Source organism: Lissotriton vulgaris, chromosome 4_1 (assembly GCF_964263255.1).
Source record: "Lissotriton vulgaris chromosome 4_1, aLisVul1.2, whole genome shotgun sequence".
NCBI lineage: Eukaryota > Metazoa > Chordata > Amphibia > Caudata > Salamandridae > Lissotriton > Lissotriton vulgaris.
The window spans coordinates 1,164,801,077-1,164,828,395 of record NC_141691.1 but is presented as its reverse complement, the minus strand read 5'-3'; positions in this window follow the sequence as shown (position 1 = coordinate 1,164,828,395).

The window sequence follows — 27,319 nt, the reverse complement described above, 5'->3', positions numbered from 1 at the left end:
GGAACAGGTTAATGAGATTTCTAGTCAAGGAAGTGAACTTGAAAAAAAAATTGAAGGCGAAAACAAAAAAATAGAAGTTATCACTCGCAAGACAAAAAGAGTAATTAGACCAAACCAAAAATATAAATCTCCAGAATGGACCTATATTATTATTCCACCTATTGTTGAAGTGGAAAGCAGTGGTCAGGAATTTTTAGAAAGTGACAGAGATTACAATTGTTAGAAATTAGTTGAGGATCTATTTCCTGGCATGAGGCTGAAGAAAATATGTGTTAGGTAACTTTTTGTTTCCTGGCATAAGGCTGAAGAAAATTTCTTAGGTGACGTTAGGTCGAAGAAATTCTGTTTAGCTAAAGAAGACTTTTTTTGTGACACAAGGTCGAAGAAAAACTGTTTAGGGTCAAAATCTTTAAAAAAAAAAAAAAAAAATTTAAATGGGGGGGATTTAATTTTGTTAGTTATACTTACATTCTTATTTAAAATTTTTGTTTTTGGAAATGCCTAGATCAGATACTTCTAGGTGTTCAATTTTTAAAAAGTGTTGTAAAATGACTTTAATTTGTGTGATATTATTAATTTTACTTTGGCTAATTTTAGCTGTGGTCTATCCCTTTGATGTTAATAAGCAAAAATCTGAGACTAATATAACAGTAAAGTAGAGTCTAATCATGAGAAGCATGCTGGCAAGCCCAGTAGAGTTATTAATCATGATCCAGTGTCTCATCAAGATAGATCTATTGGTGATTTTTCAACTAATTCATTTTCAAGGCTTTTATCTGAATATGTCAAAGTAATGAATGTCAAAGATTGCTACGTGTGCATAAAAGTACCTGCCTCTGTTTCTGAGGGGGTGACATATAATATGTTACCTCTCACTTATGGCATTACTTGTAGTGTGATTGCTAGCCTGTTTTATCAAACTGGTCGTCTGGAGTATTATTACTCAGACTTTGATGAGGTTTTTGCAAATCTCAAAATTGTAAATAGCCTAAACAAAGTAAGGTCTGCGAAGCAGATGAGGGAATTCTTTTTAGTTACTAATGAACTAAACTATGAAAATGCCTCTAGAAATAATTTAACATGCAAAATGAGAGCTGAAGAAAAGACTTTCCTTAACATGGTTGAGGAGAGGAGGGCTGTTTACAAAAGAAATGAAAAACTAAAACATCCTAAATCCAAATACTGGCAGTTAGAAGATGCCAAGTTAAATGGTGTTAATACTAATGCAGCAATTAATATAGATGAACCAGTTAGTGGTAAATTTGCATTAGAAGAGATAATACCCTACATGATAACCTTTTTGTAGGTGCTAGTCAATGTGAAGATACTTATCGTATTGAAGGGGGATGGGGATTCAAAGGTGGAAAGGATCCAATTTTCCCTGGAATTTATTTTATTTGTGGCAATAAAGCTTATTTTAGCCTCCCGGACCACAGGTACGGGACATGTTATCTTGGCCTGGTCTTTCCAAAAATATTTCATGTTGACAGAAATGAAAAGGGTACTTTTGAATTTGGTGAACACTTGAATCAGAATAGGTACAAAAGAGAAAGTTTCACTGAAATCCTGGGAGACATTTTTGGTGCTGTTATTCCTATGGTGGGGATTACAATGAATTCTATCAAAATTAGAAAAGTGTCTACAATTGTAGATAGGTTGTCAACTGATACTGCAAGTGGTTTCCAATTGGTTAGCACAGAACTTGTTGCTACCAGAAGTATGGTTATGCAGAATCGTCTTGCTTTAGACATTCTGCTTGCAAAAGAGGGTGGAGTCTGTGGGGTCTTGCATGTCCAACATTGCTGTACTTATATACCTGACAAAAGTCGGGATATAGAGTTACTCGTTAAAAATATCACGCACTTCCATGAGGAAATAGAACCCATGGAGGAGGAGACCTTTTCTGAGAAAATTGGGAAGAGAATGGAGGTTATTAAAGATTGGTTTTCAGAACTTGACAGTTCAATCATTGGCAAAGTGCTCTATCCAGTAATTGTCATTATTATAATGATAATGCTGCTAAAAATTAGTTGTTTGATTCACAAGAGGAGGAAGCATCAGAATGAAAAGAGAAGGATTTATAAACTTAGAAAGGAACAAGAAAAGGAATATGAATTAGAAGAAATGCGAAGAGTTCCGTTTGATAGAGATAATCAGACAGCTGAAACAGGGGTTTAGGGAAACTAATATCGAGAGAATTCCGTGTGTGTTGTCTCTAAAATGGGTAAAAAAAAATTCTACATTTTTGTGTGTTGTTTGGTGATTTTAAAATCACCAGATGAGGGAGTTGATGAAGCGGGCTGCAGAAAATATTTTATTCTGGCTTGTGGATTCAATTCCCCATAACATTAACTGATTCATTAATGAACTGTTGCATGATTTGCTTTATTAACCCAACCTAGATTAAGTTTGCACCACACATATACACGCGGGAAACTAATTACATGTGCTCTTGTTGCATTTGCAAGTCTGTTTTTGTAACACATTATTAATATTGTCCTGTTTGTTATGTCTGTCCTATTGTCTTTGTCACCATTAATATGCAGCTGATCATTCATGGCATGTGCTTATTTTATGTGCTTACATGTAAGTCTTATGTTGTGTTTGTCTGTCTGTGTATCATTTAATTATCTTTTTATTCTTTCAGAAACATAAAGCTGGATTACATGAAGAATGGTGGATATTTTATGTGCTGCTTTAAATGTTTGCTTTTGCTAAATGTTTTTTATTAGTGGGTTAATTAATTATTAATAAGGGACTGGGTGGTACAGAAGGGTTTGCTTTACTTGAATTAATCACTCTTTTTGTGTTTGTTTAAATATTTGGCTCAAGAGTGAGCTGAGGCCTAGTCTTTGCTTTGGGGAAAAGTTGGTCGGCCTGAACTGAGCAGAAGCTGGAGTCAAGCTACACGTTGGAAATCTTCCATGCAAGAGTTTATTGAACTTACTTCTCGTGGCTCTGACTTTTTAAAAAAAAAGGCCGAGGAAGTGACAGGCATGAATCTGCCGAGCTTTCGGTGGAAGTAGATTGGCAACTTTTTGTTGCAATACCTCAGAAGCTGATGTCACTCTATGGACAATGGCATAGTGACGCGCATATTCTCTGGACTGGTAGCTGAGGTGGCCTGACAGCCACCATCCAATTATAGTGCTGAACTTTTCTAAAATATTACATTTAGTTAGTTTTGAGAGCGAAAAATGATATAAAATTGGCTCTCTTGAGGGGTTTGGGACTGTCTTTTCCAGAGGGGCGAAGCGCTGTCGGATTGCCTTGGGATTGTAAGCATTCTACTGTTTATTATTTGTTTCTCTTTTAGGTTAGAAAATTAAGTTAGAGAAAAAGTTATGATTTCTTAAATTCATCATTTTGATCAATTCTAACTTGACAGCTTACATTGTGCCAATGATTATGTGATTTGAATTAATAAAACTAAATGCTTGATTTTATTAAAGAGAGTTAAGAAAGATTTTTTCAATTATGAATTTTAAAAATAAACTTTTCAAAATGACAAGCTGGTCTTGTTTATTGTAGATAGTTTATTGCCTAAAGTCATAAATAACATAATGATCCATTCACCTCACTCTCTATGTTTATGGGCCTGGTATTGATTGGTAAGTGTGATAGTGGATTGTGTCATCATTTATAAAGAATTTTAGTTTTTGGGCTACATCAGACTGCATCCTGCGAGCACCGATGTAGCTGCCGTACCTATGTTATGAAAACAGAATAGCATCTGTATACCTCGAATACACCAGTCAGGTCCAGGAGCAAGGAAACCCGTTCCTGGGAGTGAAGCAGACGCTCTGGGAATTGCACTTGCTGTAAATGCCACTCTAGCCAGCCAAGTTGAAGGTGATGACACTGGGGAAGGCCCACTTCTTTGAAACCCCCGATGAGGTCTCGCAGTGGTTAGAGATCTGGTGGGATGCTTTCCCACCCCGGAGCGGAAAGGAAACTGGAAGGGATGGGGGACCCGGTCGGCCGGGAGAAGTGAGGCGGGCGGTGCAGGAACGAATCAGCGGACAGTGACCCACCGATTCAGCAGAGAGTCACAGTGAGTAACAATGGAACTATGCAAGTCGAGGCCCGGGATCTGCATGTCTCCTCTCCACAGGCTACGGAGCAGGGATTGGTCTTGGACCCTGTCCCAGCAATGCTAATACTCACAGAAGCTATGATCCCTGAAACTATCCTGGACTAAGCCTTGTCTCTACACAACACTGGATGAAAATATGGCCTCAATGATTCCATGGATATTGTATGGGAGGATATTGGGGACAGACACACAAAAGTTTGCTTAACTGCTTATGTGTTTTATGACCAGAAAGATTCTTAGCAGTGGGACGGGGAAGAGGGAGAGTCTCTTGGGGGGGAGAGGGAATTTGTGTTGACCCACAGTAGAATAGGAAGTCTGCAAAAACAGATATAAACACTAGGGGACTAGAGCCCTGAGGAGCATAGGCCTCATTCAGGGGATGCTTTGGGGATTGGTTCTCTTGATCCACTGGCTGGGCTAGACCGTGAGGCCATATTCTCTTGGGAACGTTCACAGCCCCATTTGGACTGCAGGGGAGGCTGTGCATGTCCTGACACAAGCATGGCGAGGGCTTAACTGTATGCACTGTTGCAGATCATTTGCCCGTGGGCAGGGGGGGGGGACATTAGGATCTTTTTCCATTACATTTTTTCGCTTGTTTTATGCAGCATAGAATGGATAGAATGACTCTGCATGACACAGGGCCATTGGAAGAGTACTACCACAACAATGGGGACTAAGTTAATGAGCTGGAATGTTGGCGGGCTGGGCACATGCAGCAAGTAATAGTGGGTTCTCCCATTCCTCCGGAGGCACCACATATCAGCTGCATGTCTACAAGAATCTCACCTGGATAATGCAGGCGCCCAGAGGCTGGCGAGAAAGTGGAGGGGACAGATATTTCACTCATCATACTCAAGAGGCGTCCTTGTATGGGTAGACCCAGGGACGCCGTTTTCACTACGAACATGGAAGCTGACATTAATGGTAGATACATCCTTCTGAGGGCTAAGTAAATGGCCGAGACATAGTAATACTAAACATATACACCCCGAATGTAGATGACCATGATTTCCACCAATCCCTGCAGGAGGTTTTCCAGGTCCTCGGATCCTTTGAGTGGGAGATTTTAACTTTGTCTTGGACCCTGAGTTGGACAAGTATCCCGGATGACAGATAAACTCAGAGAGAAAATGGGGAACTTGGGAACGCAAGATATCTGGAGGATTAGACACCCCACTCAGAAGATACCACCCACAGTACACATAGTAGGCTAGACAGAGTGTTAGTACTGACTTCAGACGCTCATCTAAATGCTGAGGTGACCCATGGGGCCTGATTCATCTCCAACCACTCTCCGGTCACTTGTACAATCAGTTTGGGGCTTCCTGAGCACTACTAAAAAATATGGAGGAAGCAGTCGGACATACTGGAAGATGCCGTCGGAAGGCAGCATATAGGGGGGGCAGTGGCGGATTACATGTCCATTAACTGGGAAGAGGTGGACATCTACAGGGCCATAAAATGGGAGACTCTGAAAGCAGTGTTGAGAGGGGCTTGCCTGAGTCTAACATGTGGTGTTCTCAAGCAGCTACAATGTGAGCAGGGGCAGAGCAGGCAGCGCTGGCGGAGGTACAAGCTCAAAACCAGGGATTCTACTAATGCAGCCAGAGAATGGGAAATTCAGACATGCAATAACGTTAGTTGGGACAGGCTCGATAAGCCCACACTTAGTAGACAGCGTTCTTAAAGGGAAGGGGACAAGTCGGGTGACTGCTAGCATGGATCCCACGTAGAGAAAAAACCCCAGCCCCAATAGTGGCACTATGTGTACCTACTGGTGAAGTGGTATGCAGAGGTATGCACCAGGACCACAATCCCACAAGAGCTGCAGCGCCATCTCCCGACTGTATACACGGCAGACCCCACAGTAGGGAAAGACTCTTACCTTCCATACTTGCAGACCATGAACCCGCGGAGGCAAGGCCAGAACTGGATGCTCCTCTTACCACTAAGGTGAGGTAATAGAAATTTTTAGGTAATCAATGTGTCCCCTACTTGCACCCTATCCATGCACTCATGTTCCATGTATGTTGTGTAATTTCCTTCCTGTGTCTGCCATGGAGACACATATGTATTTGCGTCTAACGTTAACATGTCAGTTACTCAGTTCTCCAGGAAAACCACGTTAATTTGGCTTTTAGGCCTACGGTGCCAACGTCTTTACAAGATGCACTTTTGAATCTTGCACACGTCCTTCACGTTTTTCTGGCTCAGATGAGCCAGGCCCTTAATTGAGACTCCGAGTCTTTTCTGTCTCTGAAAGCTGCAGTATAGGTATGCATCCCTGACCTCTGCCTTACTTCCTGCCTAGCCAAGCGGTGCCCGGCTCGGCCTGGCCTGCCTGCCAAGACAGTATTTTGCCTACAGTTATCTGCTCAGCCTCCTCGAAAACACATTCCAGTCTAGTGAAATAGGTAAACATGTTCCCGGCTGCAAAGCAAAGTGCCCGGTTCTCCTGTCTCCTTGCAAGTGATTTACCGAACCCATCACCATGGTAGGCCCATGGCCCCCGCGCATTGCTCCAAGACACGTATGCACGCACTAGCATTCAGTATTGAACGGCCTCTGCCCGAGAGACCTTTTACTTCAGACAATACATCCTCCAAACATAAGATATCAGATATGCTATAGATGTCGTTCTGACATCCCAGATACCAAGACTCCTCTACTAGTGCTAAAGTCAAGCCCCCCCAGCTCTCCCCAGTTACACGTCTATACAACGTCATGCTCAATTGCGCGCGCATGTCGAGTAAAGGTTTCTGCTGACCCTGCAGAATCTCTCTATTCATCCACCCACTTATGACACTTCTGTGACGTTTCCAGTACACACCTACGTGTACGCCCCTGTACATGCCTTCTTTTACGCCCATGTGTTCTTATCTTTCTCTTTTCACTTGTTACGCCTCCTGTATTCATTTCAATTATACTGTTTTACTATATATAATGTGTGATGTTAATAAAATGTTGAATATCCCTTCCTGAACCTTAGTGGTGATGGAACTCGATGTCCCGTTTCTCGAGAAACTTCATTAAAGCCCGTATGACTCAGATACCACGGACTCTGCCTCTCATTTTTATTGAGCTATACTTATTGTCATTTAATGTATAGAAAAATAGTTCCGGTAATTTACCACATAATCTGGCACCCGAATAGGGACCCCTCCCCTTCCCCACGCGCCGGCGATGTACGCAGGCCCCTGACCCCTTCTACAGCCATGACGGACTCCTGTGCACACCTGCGTGTTTTCCTGCTATCTCCCTCAGGCCCACGGAGGAGATGGAGACTGCGGTCCGGCATCCAGACGAGGCGGTGAGGAATGCGGAGAGTCCCGACCAGAGCCCAAGCCGAGAGAGCAAGGTCCGAGGTATCCGGAGGCCCACCTGTTCCGAAGCGCATGCGTAAACACCGTAGCAGTCCAGTCCAGTCCAGTCGAGTTTCCGAGGCCCTCAGTTCTGCTTCCCGGTGAGTACCGTTGTTGGGAACGTATCTAGACGGGTTCATTAATTTGTGCCCGGTCAAGACGGGTCTGGGTACACAGACTCGGTCCAGACGTGTTCACTTAGGTGAATACGGTATGACGTGTCTCTTTATGGGACCGGTATGTCTGTACTGTTTTAGCAGTGCATCTAGTGATCCAGAATTCTAGTATTGTTTTTCGAGATTTTCAGAATTTATGTTTTTCTATGTATCAGGCAGTATTAGTCTGAAATGTTTAATGTGTTTAATGTCGTAGTATGAATGATTGTTTGCTATTCATTACTGTGTTTATTGTGTTCACGTTCAAGTTAGTTCAAAAATGCCGCTGTTCTCGAAATTACGTCAGATAGGAACTAGAAAAGGGATACTCGAAGAAGCAGTTCCCGTCCCGCCTAGGGACACTCCAGGACATTTTATGTACCATAAGCATGGCTTAGATGCCATACTGTACTTAGACTTGTGGGTTGATTACACAAAGGATCTGGAAGAGAAATATAGATGGCCTGTCTCAGGGACATGGGATGCCGAGTGCATCATGAGAGTAGAAGAAGCACTATGGAAAAAGAAAGCCAGACAATCCCAGAAAGATGCCATAGAACTGTGGCGTAAAGAAGCGCATAGAAGAACAGAGAAAGAAATCAGGAAAGCAGAGAAAAGTAGAGAAGAATCTGAAAAAGCTAAAGCATTACCAGGATTATTAGTACAGGTCTTACCGAGGTTATTGGCAATTAAAAAGGAAGACTGGGATGCTATCTCAGTCTGCAAACAGAAACAAGACGAAGATACTAGCGATTTTTATTCCAGATTCGAGAAATGTTTCATTATTAATAGCGGCCTGAAAACAAGTAGTGAATCGTATCCACATCTTTTCGTGACCAAACTAGTAGAGAATTCCTTACCACAGGTTAAAAATAGAGTACTGAAAGTTGAGAGTACATGACAAGCTAACACCCCATCCCAAATGCTACAAATGTTACAGTACCACCAGAACCGAATTCGAGAAGAACACGATCATGAACAAAGACGTATTAAAGACACGAAAATGAAAGTACTAGTTGCTCAGTCTGTCCCAGCTGATAGTCAGAAGAGGGGTACGACACAAACTAGTTATCCTGCAGCTCCTGTTAAAGGGAACTGCAACTATTGTAAGCAGCCAGGTCACTATATAAACAAATGTGCCGTTCTGAAATACAATATTGCTACAGGCAGGATGAAAGAAAGACCGCGTCCACCTAGACAAGAACATGTTCCACAACATAGTCCACAGAACACGCCACCTCCTCAGAATACACAACAGACAGTAGCAGTACCTCAACCCCAACCTATTGCTGCCACGCAACATGTCACGCAACAAATGTACCAGTATGCACAGTCAGATTACCCCGATTATCAGCAGTACTCATGAAACAGCCTAGAGAGGGTGGTTGGCTTGCCCCTTATCGAGGTTCCTGTAGATCAAGAGGGTCCCTATGTACATAGTCAGGTATTAGGGAAAGACAGAAAATTTCTGATTGACACAGGGGCGAGCAGAACTACCATCAGTCATGACGAGGTTCCAGGGGCGCCCCTCTCAGGCTCACAGAATGTTTCCCTTGGATTTTCAGGAAAGCCTATTGTTAACGAAGTGTCAAAGCCAGTTTCCCTAGAAGTTGGTCCATTGTCTCGTACTACAGACTTGTTACTTACGAAATCATGTCCAGAAAACTTGCTTGGTATAAAAACATTGAAAGCACAAGGAGCAGTGATTTGTTGTTCTCCGGAAGGAGTGAGATTGTTTTTACGTGATTTTAAAGGACATTATGTGTTAAGAGATTTTGATCCAAGATTGCAGAATGTACCACAGCATTTATGGGCGCAAGGTCCAACTGATGTAGGTTGTATGCACATTACACCATATCGTGTTACTCTCAAACAAGGAGTTGTACTACCTCGTATCCGACAATACAAGTTACCACCCGAGGCTGTAGCAGCCTTACTGAAAATTATTGACAAGCTCATTGCTCAAGGAGTGGTTGTAGAGACCGACTCCAATGTATGTAATTCTCCAATCATCCCGATTCTTAAACGTACTGACCCAAATGCACCACCGGTCTACAGATTGGTGATTGACCTTCGAGAATTAAATAAATGTATAATACCCCAGTACCCAGTGGTCCCAGACATTTCTTCCCTACTGACTGCCATTGATTCGGAAGCAGCGTTCTTTACTGTAATCGATCTCAAGAACGCTTTCTTTAGTGTCCCCATTCATCCTGAAAGCCAGTATCTCTTCGGATTCTGTTTACATGGGAGGAGCTTCAAATTTGCACGTGCTCCTCAAGGGTTCACGGAAAGTCCTAGTATTTACAGCCAAGCACTGAAACGACAACTAGACTGTATTCACATGCCTACTGACACTGCCCTACTGCAATATGTTGACGATCTGTTAATTACAGCACGGACCGAACGTGACTGTGAACGCGCATCACTGTCGGTCTTGTATTTTCTGGCCGAAAAGGGGCATAAAGTGTCCCCTTCGAAGCTACAATTCTGTGCCCAGCAAGTGGTATACCTTGGACACTTGCTGTCCAAGAGGGGTAGACAGTTGACACCTGACCGCATTCAGTTAATTGCACATATTCCGCAACCCAAGACACAAAAGGAAGTACGGGCCTTCATTGGCCTCACTTCGTACTGTAGACAATGGATTCCTCAGTATGCATATCTAGCTAAGCCACTCATACAGTTGACAACACAGGAGGCAGCGACTTCGACTGTCCTCCCTTGGACCCAGGAACATACACAAGCTTTTGATGAACTGAAGAAAGCTTTATGTCAAGCTCCTGTTTTAGCGACACCATGTTACAGCAAACCTTTTACACTTTTTGTCACTGAACGTGATGGCACAGCATTATCTGTTCTCACACAAGATCAAGCAGGAAAACACAAGCCTTGTGCTTATTTTTCTAGTACATTGGATCCAGTAGCCCAGGCCCTGCCTGCATGTTTAAAATCAGTTGCAGCAACAGCTCTAGCAATCAGACAAAGCGACTCCATAGTTTTAGGACATCCCTTGACAGTACAGGTTCCACACTCCGTGGAAGTTCTCCTAAACAGGACACAGACTCAGCACTTGACCATAGCACGATTGACAGGATATGAATTGACATTGTTTCAGCCACACATAGAGATCAGACGTTGCAACATACTAAACCCTGCCACATTGTTACCCTCAAGTACAACTGACCCTACACCACATGACTGCGTGGAAGTCATTAATACTGTAACAAAATCCAGACAAGACCTGACAGACATCGCATTGCCTGACCCAGACCTGACACTTTATGTGGATGGTTCATGTATGAGAACAAGCACAGGAGAGTTAGTGGCCGCATATGCAGTGACCACTGAAACTGAAATCATAGAAACACATCGTATTGCCACATTGTCTGCCCAAGCAGCAGAGCTCATCGCTCTGACTCAAGCCTGCATACGAGCCAAGAACAGGAAAGTAAACATATACACTGATTCACAGTACGCATTCGGAGTCGTTCAACGACTTCGGTATTCTCTGGCAAGAAAGAGGTTTTTTAACTTCTCACGGCGCCAAGATACAACACGGTCCCCTCATTCAAGCTCTGTCAGAAGCAATACACTTGCCTATAGCCATTGCCATCATGAAGTGCAAGGCACATACTAAAGTCACTGACACTATTTCCCAGGGTAACGACCTGGCAGATCGAACAGCTAAACTCACAGCTCAGACTCAAACAGACATTCCGACAAAGACTGAAGTAACTCCACTGACACATTGTATGACAGTTAAGGATCCCACTCTAGATGTACTCGACATACAGACACATGCAACTCCAGACGAAATCAAGAAATGGACTGAACAAGGAGGGATCCAGACAGATCAGGGATGGATGACGAAGGGAAGAGCCACATGGTTTCTCCCCGACTCTATGGTTCAAGTTATCATTAATACAGCACACAGTCCAGCACACCTAGGAGAAAAAGCCATGTTAGACAGTATCCAGAATCTCTGGTCCAACAAGCATTTACGTGCAGCAGCAAAACAGAAAGTGCGTACCTGCATGATCTGTTGTCAGTTCAATCCAGGCAAAGGTATTCCCGTGGAACAAGGTGGATTCCATCCTCCTGATCACCCTTTTGAAGTCCTCCAGATGGATTATATCCAGATGGACAGATGCCGAGGATTCAAGTATGTCCTCGTAGTTGTATGTGCCCTTTCCAGATGGACAGAAGCGTACCCAGTCCCAGATTACACTGCTGTAACCACTGCCAAACAGTTGGTCCGTGAATTTTTCCCTCGATACGGCTTGCCCCGTGTCGTGTACTCTGATAATGGACAGCCATTCTCGTCTGAACTCATGAAACAGGTATCACTCCTGTTAGGGTATCAGTGGAAGTTTCACTGTGTACAACACCCCGAAGCCGCCGGTCTCATTGAGAGACATAATCAAACTCTGAAAACACGGTTAGCGAAGGTCTGTGCAGAAAAAGGAGTAGATTGGATGGTAGCCCTGCCGGTTGCCCTCTTTTACATGCGTATGGTAGCTCATTCCAGAACCGGACTGTCCCCGTATGAAGTAGTCTTCGGCCTTTCCCCAAATATGTGGGGTACGCCTATGCCACGTAGAATCACAGATGTTGATAGTAATATGCTGACAGATTACCTGGCTTCCTTGATGTCTGCACTACTCTCTTGTCGTTCACAGGTCGCGGCTGCCTTCCCGGACAACACCCAAGTGAACCCGCATGAAATAGTTCCGGGAGATTTTGTCTACGTCCGCAACTTTGACCGCTCAAGCCCTCTGGAGCCCAGGTGGAAGGAACCGAAACTGGTGTTGATGACCACGAGGACCGCTGTGAAGATTGAGGGAAGAAAAGGCTGGCTCCACTCCAGCCACATAAAACGATTTTATGGACTGTGTCCAAAGACATTTCCCAAGGACTGCCCCGACACAGACTCTAAACTCCCCCTGTTAGAGAAAACTCCACAACAGGAGTATAAAATAAAGTTGAGGTCTAGTAAGTCAGACAGCGTTTAATTGTTTAAGTCCCTCTCGGGTGAAGCGGTTAGACAGGTTTCTGACATGTATAAGATAGACCCAAATAGCCAGAGAGATAGGCGAATTGAGAAGAGAGACAAATACTGTAAAAATATTCACAGCCGATGTATTATCACTTTGATGGTTATGTTTTTTCTGAGTCTTACGATCATATGTATAAGCTGGACGTTACATGTTTTCTTTCCTCCTCTTGATTCCCATGTACATACTTCCTCTAATGACACTGTAGAACACACCTTCAGTGACCTGCCCCCTCACGAGCTGTCTTATCGACTTGCAATGCGCAACAACACTTTCATTCGTATATTACATCATATTCACCAGACCAGCAATGCCACAAATTGCTGGGTATGTGGCCGACTCCCACCCTATCAGAAATACAAGGGAGCTCTGCCCCTCTTTCCCTACCCGTTCACACATAATGGTTCGTGCGGAGCATGGTTTGCTTTAATGTCCTCCTTAGATAGTAAGTCCAAGGTTTCTCCAGGCAATTGGATATGGGGGAACCTGAATACAGTCATGAATAAAGCATGTTTCCCAGACAAGGAAGGTCTTCCTCAAAGGACAGGGACCGATTTAGAAAATGAAGTGTATGGATTAGGTAATTTTTCCTTTAGCCTCATGGTTCTGAACGTTCAGTCCGAGACTAATTCAGACTTGCCGTTTATAACAGTTTTGCCAGTGAAAGGCGAATTACGCGTCAGAAAGAATGGTTCAGTACATCTAGGACACAGTGATTGCAATACTGTGGTCGAATTCAGTGATAAAGAAAAGTCTACTTTCAAAGCCTCACGCCATTCCTATTTTATTTGTGGTCAGACAGCCTATGTACATCTGCCCTTGGATTGGGATGGAACGTGTTATATCGCGTTCCTATTACCACCTGTTTTTCTAGCCCCACCTGATTATCATCGAAATTCACATCTTGTGCATATAAGACATAGAAGGGAGATCAAGACCCCGATTGTCGATCAGACTGAGACAACAATGGAGCAATATACAGATTTCAATAAAGGATTCTTTTTTTTTATAGGCCCCATTCAAAATAGTGAGCTAATACGAAGATTAACCAGAACCTTAGAAGCAGTAGTGAATGAGACTACTTCTGCTTTAGGTAACCTGACCGAAGAGCAGTCTGCTATGAGACTTGTTGTTCTTCAAAACCGCCTTGTCCTTGACGTCATCCTGGCCGATAGGGGCGGGGCTTGTAGAGTGATCGGATCCAGTTGTTGCGTGTTTATTCCTAATAACGCGCCATCAGTGTATAAAGCAATAACAAGGCTTCATGAGATAGCCCACCAGATACACCAGAATCCTGGCTCCTGGACATGGTCCGGTTGGATCTGGAGTGTGATATCAACCTGGGGATGGAAAGTACTGTCATTTCTAGGAATAATACTGCTTATGGTATTCAGTTGTTGTCTCTGTCTGCAATGTGGGCCAGCGATTTGCGGCTGGTGCGCCACAGCATGCATTCCTCGTCCAAGTTCACGTTCCCACTTCCGAATACAGAAAGATGAGCAAATGATGTTATATGAACAGATAGATGGTCTCATGAAAATAGATATATCCTAGGGTGGAGTAGGGGCCAAGGAGGGAATGAGGTAATAGAAATTTTTAGGTAATCAATGTGTCCCCTACTCGCACCCTATCCAGGCACTCATGTTCCATGTATGTCGTGTAATTTCCTTCCTGTGTCTGCCATGGAGACGCATATGCATTTGCGTCTAACGTTAACATGTCAGTTACTCAGTTCTCCAGGAAAACCACGTTAATTTGGCTTTTAGGCCTATGGTGCCAACGTCTTTACAAGATGCACTTTTGAATCTCGCACACGTCCTTCACGTTTTTCTGGCTCAGCCGAGCCAGGCCCTTAATTGAGACTCCGATTCTTTTCTGTCTCTGAAAGCTGCAGTATAGGTATGCATCCCTGACCTCTGCCTTACTTCCTGCCTAGCCAAGCGGTGCCCGGCTCGGCCTGGCCTGCCTGCCAAGACAGTATTTTGCCTACAGTTATCTGCTCAGCCTCCTCGAAAACACATTCCAGTCTAGTGAAATAGGTAAACATGTTCCCGGCTGCAGAGCAAAGTGCCCGGTTCTCCTGTCTCCTTGCAAGTGATTTACCGAACCCGTTACCATGGTAGGCCCATAGCCCCCGCGCATTGCTCCAAGACACGTATGCACGCACTAGCATTCAGTATTGAACGGCCTCTGCCCGAGAGACCTTTTACTTCAGACAATACATCCTCCAAACATAAGATATCAGATATGCTATAGGTGCAGGTCGTTCTGACATCCCAGATACCAAGACTCCTCTACTAGTGCTAAAGTCAAGCCCCCCCAGCTCTCCCCAGTTACACGTCTATACAACGTCATGCTCAATTGCGCGTGCATGTCGAGTAAAGGTTTCTGCTGACCCTGCAGAATCTCTCTATACATCCAGCCACTTATGACACTTCTGTGACGTTTCCAGTACACACCTACGTGTACGCCCCTGTACACGCCTTCTTTTACGCCCATGTGTTCTTATCTTTCTCTTTTCACTTGTTACGCCTCCTGTATTCATTTCAATTATACTGTTTTACAATATATAATGTGTGATGTTAATAAAATGTTGAATATCCCTTCCTGACCCTTAGTGGTGATGGAACTCGATGTCCCGTTTCTCGAGAAACTTCATTAAAGCCTGTATGACTCAGATACTACGGACTCTGCCTCTCATTTTTATTGAGCTATCCTTATTGTCATTTAATGTATAGAAAAATAGTTCCGGTAATTTTATTTACCACAAAGGAAATACAGGCTGCACTACTAATTCTCCCAGGATCTAAGTTTATGGGTAGGGATGGATTTCCACATGAGTTTTACCGGGTATACTCCGATATGCTGAACCAGTCACTCTTACAGGTATATCAGAAGCCCTTTGACAAAGGAATTCCCCCTCCTACCGTGAGGCTGGATGAAATATGTATGATCCCGAAGCCGGGATGCGACAGCTGTGAACCTTCCTCCTACTGTCAAATTACCATGATCAATGGAGACGCAAAAATACTAGGCAAACTCCTTGCCTCTCTTTTGAGACCCCAGATGCCGCACTTCATGCATGAGGATCAATGCAGCTTCATCCTGGGATGCAATACTGTGATGAACTTGCGCCGCCTAACCCACATCATTCAGGAAGTGAAACATCAGGAAGAGAAGATGGTACTCGTGTCAATCAACCTGGCTTAAGCTTTCGATGTGGTCGACTGGGATTAACTCCTAGAGGTCTTTAGAGATGTGGGGTTCAGACCCCGCTTCCACCGATGGGTCACAATATTGTACGTAGAGCCACACGTAAGGGTGGGACTGGGAGGGGCTCAGTCTGAGGAGTGGGTTCTGGGGCAAGGCACTCGTCACGAGTGACCGCTCTCGCACCTCCTCTTTGCCCTGGCCATTGAGCCTTTGGCGCTGCGGATGAGAGGCGAAATGGAACAGTAGGGCATCTGTGTAGGAGACAAGACCTATATCATTTCCCTATACGTGGACAATGCTCCTTTCTACATAGCATATCCCTGAGTGGCCCTGCCCAGACACCTCCAGCATCTGGAAAGATTTGGGGAGGTCTCTGGCCTGCGACTTAACCGTAATAAATCGCTGATCTTCCCATTGGCGCGGATGGCCGCTAAGCCTGTCGGGGGCCTTCTAGACTTGGAACTTAGAAGATGGGAATGAGCTCACTTCCGGTACCTTGGTGTCCAGATTGCACTAGACAACACCCAGCTAATAGCCCTACATCTGGACAGGATCCTAGAGGGCCTGAGATCCTCTGTGACCTTCTGCAATACTTTTTGCAGTGTTCAAGATGATGATGCTCCCCAGGTGCCTCTATGCACTCCAGAACTCACCCTGCCTGATTCCTGCACAAATCTTCAAACAGCTGAACACAATTCTTATCTCATTGCTTTGGGCCGGGTGGGCGGTGTAGTAGAGTAGCTCTTAAAACATTAACATGCAGATACGAAGAAGGGGAACTGGATGCCCCACGCTTTGATAAATACTACTTTGCTGCCCCGCTGCAGCATGCCTCCCGCTGGATGGAGGAAGGGGACAAGTGGGAGAAGCAGCTCCTACCTGGCCGAGCATATCCAGAAGTCCTTCTAATAGCGCTGATGAAGGGGAGGGGGTTTGAGGGGTACCTGCCATACCTAGTGCGCCAAACTGCGAGTATACGGCAGAAGTATGTAGAAAAGGTCCTACGACATGTGCTATTCCATAGAGAGCTCCCCATATGGATACTGGCCCCTATCAGAGACATGAGTGCTCACATGTCATTTCAAGGTTGGAGGGAGGGCAGACATGAGGTACTTGCGGACCTCTATTCGAGTGAGACGTTCATAACGTATGAATAAGCCAGTGAAAGCTTTGCGCTCGGACAGAGTCACTATTTACAGTATAAGGGTATCGAAGAAGTGGCCAATGCTATCTGGTATCAATACCCAGACACCCCGCAACCGACAAATACTCTGGACCTGCTGCTCAAATGCAGATCTGAAAAGAGCAATTGATGGACAGAATGCAGAACATTGTCATACATTCACCCCCAGTACAGAGATCTGAGCCTCAATCTATAGTTTTTTTTGCAAACCATGCCATTCCAGTTTGGACCCAGCCATATGCAAAGCAGTCTTGACCCTGCACCCAATGAAACAGTCTAGCCCGAACTGTCAGCCCAGGACCTCCCTGGACTACAAACAAGCATCCTAGGACTGGTTTCGGGCTTTAAGCCCTCATCAGCCAGGATAGCTTGACTCAAGTGGCATGGGAAGCACTGGCCCACGTCTGGGCAAACCTGTCCCACTCAGCTTGACAAAAGCAAAAACAACAATTGATGGTCAGAATGCAGAACAATGTCATACATTCACCCCAGTACATAGATGTGGGCCTCAATCCATCATTTTTTTGCTCACCATGCCATTCCAGTTTGGACCCAGCCATATTCAAATCAGTCTTGACCCTGCGCCCAATGGGAACAGTCTAGCCTGGACTGCCAGGCCAGATCCTCCCTGGACTGAAAACAAGCATCCTCAGACCGGTTTCGGGTTTTCAGCTCTTATCAACTAGGATAGCTGGATTCCAGTGGCATGGAGAGCACGGGACCCATGTCTTTCCATACCCGTCCCACTCGGTTATTCAGCATTCCGTCCATCCTTTATTCGCGTACCACTTTTCACCCTAAGTAGATAGGTATGCCCAGACGTGGGTCCCATGCTCACTGTGCCACTGGAATCAAGCTAGCCTGGCTGATGAATGGTAATACCCAGAAACCGGTTCCAGGATGCTTGTTTTCGGCCCAGGGAGGACCTGGCTTGGCAGTTCATTCTGGACTGTTCCCATGAGGCACTGGGTCAAGACTGATTTGCATATGGCTGTATCTAAACTGGGGCAGCATGGTGAGCAGAAGAACAATGGATTCAACTAAGATCTCTTGACTGGGGATGAATGTATGATTTTTTCAGCATTCCATCCCATATTTGTTGGCATAGCACTTTTCAACGTAAGAGGGATGGATTGGGTATGCCCAGACGTGGTGCCTTGAACACGTTGCCACTGGAATCAAGCTAGCCTGGCTCATGAAGGGTAATACCCAGAAACCGGTCCCAGGATGCTTGTTTCTGGTCCAGGGAGGACCTGACTTGACAGTTCAGTTTGGACTGTTCCCATGAGGCACAGGGTCAAGACTGATTTGCATATAGCTGGGTCTAAACTGGGGAGGCATGGTGAGCAAAAGAACGATGGATGCAACCCAGATCTCTTGACTGGGAGTGAATGTATGATTTATTCAGCATTCCGTCCATCATTTGTTTGCGTAGCACATGCAGATCTGGGCGCAGGATGATATCGCTCCTGTACAAAGCCATGAGGCAGGACTCGTCTACTTAGTCCCCGCGATTAAGTGCAGCATGAGAGAGGGACCTAAATGATCAGATAGAGGACAGGGATTGGACGGCCATATGCAAGCTCAAATTCATAGTCTTCTGCAATGCAAGGTTTAAATTGACTCCCCTACTACTTCCTCCTTCGCACCTATCTCACACCAATATAACTACAATGTATTTTACAAAATAACAAAGGCAGGAGCCCCAGGTATGGTGCAGAGGAAGCATACTTTTTGCACCTTGCTTGGGCATGTCCTGAGCTGTGGAAGTTTTGGAGACTAGTGGTAGAAAGGGTGCGAACAAGCACAGGTCTCCCAATACAAGAAAAAAACAATCCAATGTCTGGTAGTCCATGTTCTCAAATCCCAAAAATGAGAAATAGCATACAAACTGCAGGAGCTGATGATGGTCCTGGCCTGACGCAGGCGCAGGGTAGCCATAAATTGGATGTGGAAGAGAAGTCCTAATACACCAACAAGGCTTAGGGATATCAGGGAGTGGGCCCTTGCAGAAGAAATACACATGAACTTAAAAGACACGGACAATAGACTACATGTAGACCTTACAGAATGGCGAGAGCTGTGTAATTCGGCCCTCAACTCAGAGGTAGCAGAGAGCTTGCAGAGTGACACTACATCCAGTGTAAGTGGAACAGAAGCAGTTGAAAACCAGGGAGGGAAGGGCGCAGGCGTGCAGGTTGAATGAATGCTCACCCTCTTTTATGGATTACTACGATAAAGCCTATATTGTATCCCTCATTGTCAGGAATATTAATGCTTATAATTATGAAAGGCGACCTTGCCATTCTAGAGTTTGTGCACATGATACCTACGAACTATTGTATGCTGTAATGTTGGTTGCTTAAATTGTCCGAAATTAAAATAAAAAATAAAAGAATTGCCTTGCCGGGGAGTGTTGCGCTAAAGGGACAGCGCAAGTCAAAAATTGTGAACACTGTTAAAAATATGGCATAAAGGAAAATAGACATTTCAAAAACTACAAATAATGTAAATAAACTGCTGTCCTCTAGGTGCCACAGAGTTTGGGCCTGAACAAGGAATTTCGGGGCGTATTTACAAGCCCCTTGCACCATGGCTAGGTCACATTTTCCCATATTAAAAGTGATTCACGGGCGGCTCAAGCAGCTTGTAAAAAACACCCTTGCATTTCTACTTCTCACCCAATTTTGTCCATAGTTCTAGTTGAGTATGGTTCTGAAACTGGGAATTTTTAACAGGAGGTATCTGGTATTAATACTAAGGTGTATTTGGCGGTTATGATCAATTTAAATTGCACATAATAACTTAATATTAGTTTTGCAATTCATCCTCAGAGTCAACGAATTTAACTATGACAAATGCTATCAAGCGCGACTTCTGAATGAGCTTCTACTACAGGGTCTCAAACTCTTCTGTAATACAAGCCACTTATGTTGAATGAAAGTCATCCAGAGCTACTAAATTATTGGTGCTGCAATCGTGACCACATCAGACACAATTACATTAGTGACCACCCCATTCAATATTGTTAGCAGTGATTTCCTCAGAGAATCAAACATGGCTTCTATCAGTAATGTAATATGCTTTTTAAATTAGGAATGCTTCCACATAGATAATTCATAACACTAATAGATGCAATGCCCCTGCCATCAAGGTAATAAAAGGAATAATACGTTTCCTCTGTGTTGCATGATTTTTCCCTCATATATCATATTTATGTTTATTTTAGAAATGAAATCACTCTTCTACAAATGTCAACTTATGGTTTCTTAAAAATACACACATATCTGTCCCAAATACATGCTTTTCTATTTTGTTATTACATCAACCAAGCAAATACTGTACTTATAAAGCACATCAATCATCCCCAAGGACATCACAGTGCTTGGATGAATTAGAGCAGAGGTCTTCAAACTTTTTGATGCTGAGACCCCCTTGTAAAACCTTTTTAGGCGTAAGGACCCCCTTCCGACAAAAGTTTCTAGAAACTGGTACTCCTCATCATCAACTTTTGACAACCATAAATGCGCCTGTTAGACCTCATCACATCCCTCCATCATTCATTCACCCACACTTTCACACATCCATCCATCCACCCTTTCATCGTTCCATCCATACATCCATCCTTCATCCATCCACCCTTTCATCCTTCCATCCATACTTCCATCATTCATCCATCCACCCTTTCATCCATCCATTCATCCATCCATTCACCCATCATTCATCCACCCATCTTTTTACACATCCATCCATCCATCATTCATCCATCCACCCTTCATCCGTCCACCCTTTCATTCTTCCATCCATACATCTATCCTTCACCAATCTATCTTTCACCAATCTATCCTTCATCCATCCACCCTTTCATCCTTCATCCATACATCCATCATTCATCCATCCACCCTTTCATCCATCCATTCACCCTTCATTCATCCACCCATCTTTTTACACATCCATCCATCATTCATCCATCCACCCTTTCATCCATCCATCCTTCATCCATCCACCCTTTCATTCTTCCATCCATACATCTATCCTTTACCAATCTATCCTTCATCCATCCACCCTTTCATCCTTCCATCCATACATCCATCATTCATCCATCCACCCTTTCATTCATCCATCCACTCATCATTCATCCACCCACCTTTTCACACATCCATCCATCCTTCAGCCTTTCATCCATCCATCCACTCATCATTCATCCAACCACCTTTTCTGTGCCTCTCTCATGGGGGGGGGATCAGTATCTCTCTGCGTCGTCTTCCTTCTTCTTTCCCGCTCATGGGAGGGCATCCCTGTGCCTCCCTGCTGGGGGCGTGGGACGTGTCACGGGACCCACAGCTCCAGGTGCGCAACATCCATTGAACTCAAAGGGCTACACTACAGCCACTCCCCCAGCCCCCCCAGCTCCTATATGTGAGCCCGGCTGTAACAGCTTCACGGACACACACACAGTCACACCCAAGTACTTGACAGGTCTTTAAAAGACCTTTTACTTGTTAATGAGGCGTTGATGTTTTTCCCACCTCGGTGTGAAATAGGCCTCCGCCGTGAGCACCCTCGATCAGCCCAATGCCAGGAACTGCACTCTGCAGAATCTGCGACCCCCTTCCCAGGACTCCACGACCCCCCTGGGGGTCACGCCCCACAGATTGAAGACCACTGGATTAGAGTGTGTTGGAATTAGACATAGATAAAGTTAGACTCTAGGGAACAGGTAAGTTTTCAGAGTTTTCCTGAACTGTAGATAGTTGTCTGTTAGGCGAAGATAAAGGGGTAAGTTGTTCCAGAGGACCGCAGCTGATTTTGAGAAAGACAGGTCACCCATTCTGGCCTTGGAGGTACGTTTGACAGAGGCAAGAGCCAGATAGCATGATCTCAGGTTGCGCAAAGGGATGTGAAATTGTAATTTATCATGCAGGATTTTTGGCCCCTATTTATGAAGCGTTTTATGTGCAAAGCTTTCTGTCAAACTGGGAGCCAGTGTAGTTCCTTCAGGCAAAGGGATGCAAGACTATATATGTTTTTATAAAAAATTAGTTTAGCGGCAGCGTTCTGAACTACTTGGAGTCTTGCGAAGAGATAGTCGCCATGCCTACATAAAGGGTGTTGCCATAATCAAGTCTGCTAATGAGCAGAGCCTGGGCAACAGCTTGTCTATATTTTTGTGGGATCCAGGTAAAGAATTGCCTGAGGATTTTCAGAGTTCCGTAGATTTTACAGCACATTGTGCGTACTTGGTCCATCATAGATAGGGTATCATCAAGGATAATGCCCACATTAGTTGCCATCCATTTAGGTTCTTGGGCGGTGCCCAAGGCTTGGGGCCACTAGCTACTGTCCCAGATATTCTTGGCATCTCCGAAAAGCAGAATTTCCGACTTTCCGGCATTCAGTTTTAGGGGGTGCTGAGACATCCAATCTGAGAGTTCAGTAAGACAGTTAATTAGGTTGTTTTTGGTTTCAGTGTTAGACAGTCTGTCTATCAAGGGAATCACCAGTTGTGTGTTATCGGCATAGAAGCAAATATCAAATCCCCATTTCCTACTGATATCTGCCAGGGATGAGACGTAGGCATTAAAATGAGTGGGGCTTAAAGTGGCTCCCTGTGGTACTCCGTACCTAATACTTTTTGCGGTGGAGGTGCAGGATCCCATTTGAATTGTTTGGGTTTGATCTTTCAGAAACGAGGCAAACCATGATAGGGCGTTGGATCAGATCCCTTTTTTGTGTAAGATTTGGAGTAGTTTAATATGTGAAACAGTATCAAAAGCCGCAGTGACAGCCAACAAGATTACTGCTACAGCTCCGCTCTGGTCTACTAGTGTTCAGATGTTATCGGACACAGTTAGTAGAGTTGCTTCTGTGCTATTGTTGGTTCTGAAACCTGTCTGTGAGGGGTCAAATAGGTTGTTAGACTCTAGGAAGGTGGCAAGTTGTTTATTAATTAAATGCTCCAAGACTTTGGATAAATAAGGTAGTTGTGAGATGGGGTGATAGTTAGCTGGGTCATATATTCCAAGTCCTGCTTTTTTTAATAGTGGAAATACTACTGTTTTCTTTCAGATGTCTGGGAATGACGCTTGTTCTAGGGATTGGTTAAATATTTTCGTAACTTGAGGGGATAGAATTGGTGCCAGCTTAAAGGAAATTCAAATGTTCCAGCTAAAAGCATCCTGCCTTAACCTCGACCATGGCTTTAGTCACTTCCTCTACTAAAAAGGGAGTCAGAGCGTGTAGGTGAGTTTGTACAGAGGGGTGAGGAGCCAGATTCTCCCAATCAGCGTTATCACCTTCGGGGGGAGTTTCAAAGGATGTATACATTTTTGTTACTTTGTCTGTGAAAAAATTATTTATTAATTTGCAGTTCTCTTCCGTAGGAGCATTGGTTTGTGATAGGCTTACATAGTTCACAAACCACTTTATAGAGCTCCTTGGATGACCTGCCGTTGTTTTCTATACTTCTTGTGTAGTATTTTATTTTAGCATTTTTTAAAGCGTGGTGGTAGGTTTTTGATTCAGCTTTGAAGGTCTGTCTATCTACGTTGTCCCTTGATAGTCTCCATTTATGTGTAAGAGTGCAACATTTATGTTTGTTTATTTTTGGTTCAGTGGTATACCACTTTTCTGATCTCACGTTTGTCATAGCTTTTTATGTTAGTTTGGGGGCACATTTGTCAAGAGACTTCTCTATTTCATATTGTAGTAGGGTGGCTGAGGTATGGTCTTGGTGATTAAAGTGCGTAGCAAATGTTTCTTGAGTGATTAGGTTCCAAGATCTTCTCCCTGATTAATGCGTAGTTTCAGTCTTAGATTACTTATTTGGAATAGCCAAGGAGAAGGAGATTAATGAATGGTCTGTCCATGTGAGTGGTTTAATCTCATGAATATTAATAGTTGTTGTACTTGAGAACATTTGCATGTGTCCTGCTACGTGTGTTGGGTCTGATATCCTATGAGTTAATTGCATTATGGCCATATCATTTTCCAGGTGTTTAATACCTGGGTTGGCAACATTTTCATAACAGAGATTAAAATGACCTAAGACCAGAAATTGATTCTGTTTTAGACAGAGAGGACAAAGTTGGGCAAGAAAATTAGAACTTAAATCGGGGGTAGTGACCCGTAGGATTGTAAATGACTGCTCCTCCCAGTATAATATGGGCGCCAATCATGACTGTGAAGGCTAGAATCTCATGGGATCCTACTTGAGTGGTTGTGTTGGAAATGCAGGAGAGATGATCTTTAAAGAGACTGGCAATACCCCTGCCTCTCTTACCTTTCCTGTCTTGTTTTAATATTTTGTATCCAAGTGGAAGGGCTGAAACAATATCAGGTCAGTTTTTATCATCAAGCCAAGTTTCAGTGGCGAAAACCAGATCTGGGTTTAGTACCCCAAATCTCCATGCTATGTTTGGGGAATGATCTGGTATTAAAATAGATGTATTATAGCGTCAGGCTGTTTGGGTGAGGAGTTAGATTTGCGGCTAGAGGTATGGTAAAAGAGTCTAAACATTCCCACTTACAATTCAGGTAGGAGAAAGGTCCATCAGCCTGTCCTGTTGCCACTTTTATGCAGCACGAGCCTGAGTGTTGTTTTGCAGCCAGGTTTATGAGCTCGTCGTATGAATATAATAGGTGGGAAAGGTATTTTGCGGCGTAAGGGACAGCATTTCTGGCCCCTGGGCCCAGTCTGGCGCAGACAGGCTTGCCTTAGGCACACCAGCATCGCACCAGCGGCGCACCCGCTGCGCATTGAGGCAGGCATCAGTATTTATGCAGCCAGATTAAGCAGCTAGACTGCTAACCGCCGCGGTGCCTATAGCCTAAAGAACAGCACTTCCGATCTGCATCACAATTCCCTACACTAAACCGGAACAATCCGTGGTGGACCAGGGAAGACGCCGGGCTGACTGATTGCGAGTGCAGAGTACAATGTGCAATGTGCACAAATGCTCAAAGTAAGTTTCTAAAAATATTTAAAACTTAAAACGAGGCAGTTTTAAAACGAGGCATTTTTATGATGGCGCAACTTTAAAAATGGATTCGATCAATGGATATAACAGGTGTTTTTTCAGCATTCAGTTTAAGTAATAGTAAAAGCGTAAATAAGATTGTTGGGAGCCCTTTGCCAGGCGCTCTGTCCAATTACCCTGAGTGCAAGGACCAATATCCACTAGCATAAGTGATATATGAGCATGGCACTGAATATCTACATTCCTCTGTCTCTCTCTCACAGGTTAGATAAGTAACAATGTTTTTCTACATATAATTATAATTTATAGTATGGGTGAAACACTGCATATTTAACTATGCCATGCCTAGGTGTCTCAAAGTACACATGTGACTGAGTAAGACTTAAATGAGCATGTCTTATCTTCTAAGGACATACAAGCCTGCCCTATGACTTATCAACACCCTACCTAAAGGGTTTCTAGTACATATATGCCAAGTTTCACAGGTTCATGTGTGATGTACTGCCCCTGTCCAAGTTTGTTTCCTTTGAAATCTAGGACTTATAGTCTTCGTTCATAATGAAATAAGGAAAACTACAAGTCCCAAAATTCAATGAAAAGAACCTAGGTCTGAAACAACACATCGGCCATTGACCTGTGAAATTGTGCACAGCTTCTAGAACATAGTTAAATAGTAGTTTAAAACTTAGCAAGCAATCTTCTTAATGTCAATTAGACCATGCAGTGAAACAGCACATGTACAGCCTATAGTTCAGGTCAACACGTTTTTGAAAATCTTGTAACACAGCTACTTTCACCCTCAAACACAAAGTCACATATTCACTGAGACAGAGAGTTACTCACCTTTTAATGAATATATAAAAACATTCACACAACCACTCAAAGATTTCATCACTGAGCTACAATATTTTTGTATATATTATACTCACTATTACCAACCTTGCATATCGCATATACCTTTTTATTGACCTTTCTTTTAAAGTTCAATCTAATTCACATACCTGAAAATTGAGTTTGTTGGTCACATATTTGTTTTGCTCTTATTAGATACCGTCAACTCTCTCAGAAAATGTGATAACTAAGCTTAATATTAGCACACACTCTCATACAAAGCAACCATTAATGGCAACTCTTTTCAACCTTGCACTCTTACACTGTGGAAGGCAGCAGATCAAAACATGCCTTTCATATTTTATGTATGTTACACCACTTCTCAGTGGTTAGAGTTTGTTAACCCTTTCTTGTACTTCTGTGAAGAAGCACAACATGGTAGGGTATTTGTACATATTTGTGAACTCGTCGTAACCCTCAGTGCAACCAGCGTGTAAATTTGCTAAAAATGTGTAAATATGTACAGGAGTCTAAAAACATCTTTATCTTAGTAAAACTATTAATTTATTACCACACTACACTTTAGAAGAAATTCCTCACTAGGAAAACAAATCTTGATTCTTTAAGAATAACTCTTAACAACTCTAATTTGGGAAAAAAACAGAATACACTCTGTTTAATACCCTTCCCCCAACACTCTCTTAACACCCCACCAGAACAAGAAAGTCACGAGTCCACAACAAATTCTAGATACTGCACACTACTCTACAAGTCTAATCCAGAAGGTGTGTTTGATTGTTTCCAATTGTAAGCATATCAAAGAGTACATTACGTTTTTTTATTTTAACCACAGCCAATTACAAAAATATACTTACTTCTTCTTAAAATTCACTACCAAATTTTACGTATCTGTTCATTTACACAAACCAATAAAATCTATAATATTGTTTAAACAAACCCTGTTCTCAATTTTAACTGCCTTTAATTTTCAAAGCTAGCTCATTCAGCTCCAATATTCTCCTGAGTGCTATTCCTGCTTGCCTTAAAAATGGTTAGAGGGTGGATTATGGGTCACATCTTTGTGCTTTGAGCCAGAGAGTATGCTAGAAGGAGGGGCACTGATGGGAACCTGGGTTTGCCAAATGTGGACATTACTTGGATTGGCCAGAGAGGGTTAAAGTGGCATCAATTGCTGCCTTTTGTTGAAAGCATTACAGAATGGCAACTCCTGGACCTTATGATTATGCACTCTGGTGGCAATAACCTTGACACTCCTACTGGGGTAGAACTGGAATTCCTAATGAAAGATACCTTTGCTCAATTAATGTTACTTTTTCCTCAGACTGCCATGGTGTTCTCCAACATATGCCAAAGGCAGAAATGGAAGGTCAATTGAATTCTGTCCAGAGATACACACAAAAGGAAACATGTTCATAAAAC